Source organism: Triticum aestivum, chromosome 1B, assembly GCF_018294505.1.
Source record: "Triticum aestivum cultivar Chinese Spring chromosome 1B, IWGSC CS RefSeq v2.1, whole genome shotgun sequence".
Lineage (NCBI taxonomy): Eukaryota > Viridiplantae > Streptophyta > Magnoliopsida > Poales > Poaceae > Triticum > Triticum aestivum.
The window spans coordinates 668,189,036-668,194,649 of NC_057795.1; positions in this window are offsets into that span (position 1 = coordinate 668,189,036).

Here is a 5,614-nt window from a genome sequence, read left to right on the forward strand (position 1 = left end):
TTTTTATTGAAAACAACAGACAAGGCGATGGCGGCATTCTGCAATTTGAGTTATCACTTGTTGTTGGTTTAGATGTGAACTGGGTTCGAGTTAGTAATTCCTTCGCTCGTTTTGTTTGGTTTTTTGTGGCAGGTGTCTGGTGCCGTTTCACTTGCTTGCGCTGCTCACCGGCGTGCTGGTTGCGGCTGCAACGGAGCAGAAGGAGAAGGAGAGCTGGGAGGATTGGTTCCCATTTCTTATCATCGGCGTCGGATTCTGCGGGATGTTGATGGGCTTCGTCAACATGGGCCTCGTGTGCTGCTTGCGCTGCCGTCTCCAAGATCCCGAGCGAGGAGAACAACGCGACCAACTTCGCGCTGTCGTACGTTTCGAGGCAACCGTGCCTGCCGGTGAGGCTGTGCGGACGATCAACTTCAGCACTTCCGGGGGGCCCACAAGCCCGGTGCAGGCGCAGATAAGCTCACTATTACTCTATGCGAGAATGACGCGGGGGGGGGGGGCACAAGCCCGATGCAGGCGCAGATAAGCTCACTATTACTCTATGCGAGAATGACGCGAGGGGGGGGGGGGGCAATAGCCCCACCGGCTGTTATGTTACCCGAAACGACGTAGCGTCATACAGTGTTTTCTATCGAGGAGATAAAAAACAACAGAAAAAGAGAGAGGAAATCTAGGTGGCTGAGATAATGGATAATAGATTGTACTGTGCGATTGCATTTTTTTTGATAAAAGAGAGCTTTCCTCTCCGATTGCATTTAAAGAAATCACAAGGTTCACAGACTCCAGACCTAACACTTACTAACAAACTCTAAGCCCCTCGAGGCAACAGCTGACAATGCTATGTTGAAAAACGGATCGATTCCTCCCTCCTCGCACACAACATTAGGTCAAGATAGGCTATTCTCCAGCACCATACAGCACCAAAGAAAACCAAAAGCTAGTGGAAATATTACCCGTTATTACATGGAGAAAAGAGCCTCTCCTATTACAAGGTCCAAACGCAACAAGGAAGGGGAATAAAACATTGAGCTGTGGGTAACAGAGGAGGAGAAGCTTCAACATGTCTGATCTTCAGGAGCCTTCCAGCCTAGGCACCCCGGTCGTCCATCCATGCTTCGCCTTGAAGATCTCCCTAGCAGCCCGTTCAACTTGCTTTACGCCCTCCTTCATGCGATTTATTCTTCCTTAGTTTTTCTGCAATACACATCATTCATGCAAATTTTTAATAACCAAGTTTACAGGAACACAGGGGTCAACCGCCCTGTGATTAGTCTGTTTCTTAGTTTCCACATCGTCCTAAAAATTTGTGTCTGCCCGAAAAAAATGTGTGCTTCTCGTGGAAGAATCATTTTTTTTTCACGCAAAAAACTTTAACAAGTTTTCCCCATAACCTAGGGAAAACCACCCGAAAACCAAAGAACTGAAAAAACAAAATTCCGAGGGAGCACCTAACATGCGAATGTGACGGCTGAACGCAACAGTTGACGTGCTCTAAGGGCGCAAAAATTATCGGTGGAGGTGCCCGACAAGTTAGTTGCTCTCGGAAATCAACCGTCCTGTATTTATATTTTTTTATTCTTTTTAAGTTTTCTTAGTGGTGCCAACACTTTACTGATTAACTTGGACATTAAGAGGTATACTAGCTGGATCATGTGGGGAACTTGAAATGTCACGGGCGAAGTATGATTGGAATTGGATACATTTTCTTTCCTTGGACATAATACATGAGTGTGTTTCAACTTTCATGGTCAGCTACCTCGCAAAAAAAAAAAGAACTTTCATGGTCAGCTGCAATAGAGCCTGAAGGAAAAGTCTCGCTGAGAAAGCACTAGGCAGAGCCCCATGCTTTGGTCAAGACTCAAGAGGAAACGGCAAGCAAGCAAGCTAGTGACGCATACACCGGCACCCTTCCTTGTCTCTCAAGATCGACTTTGAATCGCAGGATCAGTTTATCTATTGATGTTGATGTTGACAGTTTATTACAGTACGTGCCATTGAGCAATCCCGTCGATTAGGCGCTGCCGCTAAGACCCAGTACTAATTAGCGGCATGATGGTCCGATTTATACACTATAATAATAATAATAATATAAACTGTCGTGGACCGTGGTGATCTCTGGGTGGTTCTGGACTGGCTTTTCTTGTGTCTCAAGCTGCTTTGAGCAGGTGCACGGTGGCTGATTAGCCTGTAACCACGCACGCACGCACGCACATCTCCAGGTAAAAAATATATTCAGTCAAGATCCCTCGGCGCGTACAAGTAATAATGATGCAAGCAAATCAACTCTATTTCCAGGGGGCAACGCCTTTCAGAGATCGATGAGGCATCTGCATCATCATCTCCGAGAAGTAAGCGGGGCAGGATGAATCTCTATGCACGTGGCCGGATGCCTGATGCTGGCGGCTAACCGGGCATGCATGCATGCATGCAGCTCGTCTACTCTGGACAACACACAGAATAATGCAAAGGGAAAAACCATTTTTTGGTGGTCTGGAAAACTGTTTTTGATGTATAGCACCTGGACTGCAGTGAGGAGACAGTCAAAAAGATCAGATCGTGTGCTTAACCTTAAATTTTTATACTTCCTCCATCCGGAATGCTTGTCCCTCAAATGAATGTATCTAGCACCAAATTAATGCTAGATATCCATTTAAGGGACAAGGTTTTTTGGATTGATAGAGTACTAGGTACACAACATCGGATCTAGTACTAGTGTTTGTTGAGGCAAACCAGCAGTGAAGAGGAAACGAAGAAACATACTAGTACAATTGCTTTCACTAATGACTAGTACTAGTGTTCTTCACTATTAGCACATGTGTCCCGTACTAAATCATTGTTTCCACAGCACATGTGTTCCATAAATCTGAGATAATTTGAGCATTTATTTAAGAGCAATTCCACTGACCAACTGAGCAGTCCTTTTGGATGAATCCTATTTGACGCCCGCAGCCGACAGGAGAGGATAGTTGGGCCAGTCCAGTATGCGGTTAGCTGCGATGCTTTAGTTGTTTCATTTATTTTTTGTTTTTTCTGCTATTTTTAATTATTATTATTTTTGCTATTTTTAATTATGCAGTTTTATTCTTTCAGTTTTCTGTGTTTTTTTCTATGTGACATTTATTTATGTATTTATTTATTTTATTTTTGTTGTTTCCTATGAATTTTCTTGTATTTTCTTTGTGGCTTTTGTTCCTGTTTTTTTGGTTTTCTCTCGTTGGTTCTTTTCGGTTTCTTTTCTTCTTTTGTTTTTTCTTTCATTTTCCTTTTTTATGCATGTGAATTTTTTGAATGTATGGTAATATTATTTGAAACCACAGTGAACTTATTTATTATACGTTGAACATTTTTTTTGTATATAGTGAACATTTTTGTACTTCGTCACAATTTTTAAACACACACGAAACGTTTTTAAATATATGATGAGCATACTTATATATGCGATGAACATTTTTTATGTAACAATTTTTTAACACAAACTAAATAGTTTTTAGATATATGATAAACATTTTTAAAATACTTGCTAAACCTTTTTTCAATAGAGACATAACAATTGTAAAAATTGTTATATATATATATATATATATATATATATATATATATATATATTTGATCCAAATATAAAAACATGACGACTACACTTCCGGCCTATTTAGGGCAGCGTGGGTGTTTGCTCCTCTATATGAGGCCTGTATCTGTCATATACAGGGACTCGTCTTTTTGGTCTTAAAATTGAACAAAATCATGTTAAGGTTATCTTTACAAAGGTCATCCCCAGCTTCTCTGGTGCTGACCAGTGGCGGTTCATGTGCGCCACTTGTCGCAAGCTGGCAGTTTTCTTTCTTTTTTAGGTTCATTATTCAAAATGTTTTATCTCTTTTGAACCATGTGTCCAAATCCTGAACCCTTTTCATCCTTTTATTTCTCACGTCAAGATCTTCAAAATTGATACCATGTTAACAGGTTTTGATGAACTTTTTTTCCCATGAAAATCCCCGTAGCTTGAAGCATAGTTGTACTTCTGTGCTTCTCATGGAAGCGCAAAAAAGTCATGATTTTTTTTTCATTTTCGAGTAGCACAGCTGTGCTTTCTCGCATAAGCAAATCTTTGCTCCACAAGATGCAGATATGTGCCACTTGTGGAATATCAAATAAACCGTGATTCTTTTTTCATTTCCGAGAAAGCACAACTATGCTTTCTCGCAGAAGCAAATCTGTGCGTCTTTGGGAAGCATAAAAAAAATTCATGAGTATTTTCTCCCTTTGTGAGAAGCATAGTTGTGTTTTTTGCCGTATCAAATCTGTGCCTCCAAAAGAAGCTAATTTGTGTTTTTCATGGAAGCCAACAAAAAAAGGAAACATGCAAAAAAATCATAATTTTTTCACTTTCCGAGAAACACAGAATCTATTCCTCACTGCCTCATGAGGAATAAATTTGTGCTTAAAATTTCACGCACAAAAAAAGCCCAGGGGCCACGGCATCCCGTTCTCCACCGAGAGCCTGTAAAATCAACCAAACCTCTTTCACACAAAACAAATAACTTGAAATGTCACGTGCGAAGTGTGATTGGATACATTCTCTTTCCATGGAGAAAACACATGAGTGTGTTTCAAGGTCAGCTGCAACAGAGCCTGAAGGAAAAGTCTCGTTGAGAAAGTACTAGGCAGAGCCCCATGGTTTGGTCAAGAGGAAACGGCAAGCAAGCAAGCTAGTGACGCATACACCGGCGCCCTTCCTTGTCTCTGAAGATCGACTTTGAATCGCACGATCAGTTTATCTATTCATATTGATGTTGACAGTTTAGTACAGTACGTGCCATTGAGCAGTCCCGTCGGTTAGGAGCTACCGCTAAGACCCAGTACTAATTAACGGCATGATGGTGCGATTAGGAACACTATAATATAAACTGTTGTGGACTGTCAACTGTGGTGATAGATGACATTCAATTGGCATTCCAGCAACTTCCCCCAAGCATAGCCCTAGACATTATTATTATGGGATGGTGTGGAATTTGGTCGGTCCGTAATGATAACATTTTCAGACTTGCTGCCCCTCATGTTGATGGATGGTGCTACTGTCTTCAGGAGGGACTAAGCAGTACAGATCGAAACTAAACAGGTGAAGGCACAAAGGATCAGGGCTTGGATAGAACAGTATGTTTCATAAAACTTTATTTATTTCCAGGAGGCAATGGCATGTGTGGCCGTGTGCATAAATACAAGATGAATTTGCCTCAGCCTTTGCAAGATCGATGAGGCATCATCTGTCATCGTCGTCTCCGAAAAGATAGTAGGACGTGTCTAGCGGGCAGCCGTTGGCCCGTTAGCGCTTCACAGCGGCCGGCTATTAAACGGAAAGTGTTTGTCTTTTTATCCTGATTAGGAAAGATTTCTATGGTCCCAGCTAGTTAAACAGAAAATATTCAACACACATGTGTCCGGCTGTTCCTACTTTTAATACATGGACGTAGATGGCTTTGTATCATTTAATTCATGATTTACAAATTTCAAAAAGCCTGGGTATGTTTTGACGAAAAAAATTTGACGCCAACTTTGAGGCTATATGGTGCAGATCTAGTTTTAAAGATCTCGTCGCGAGGATTCGGAGGGTGAAAAT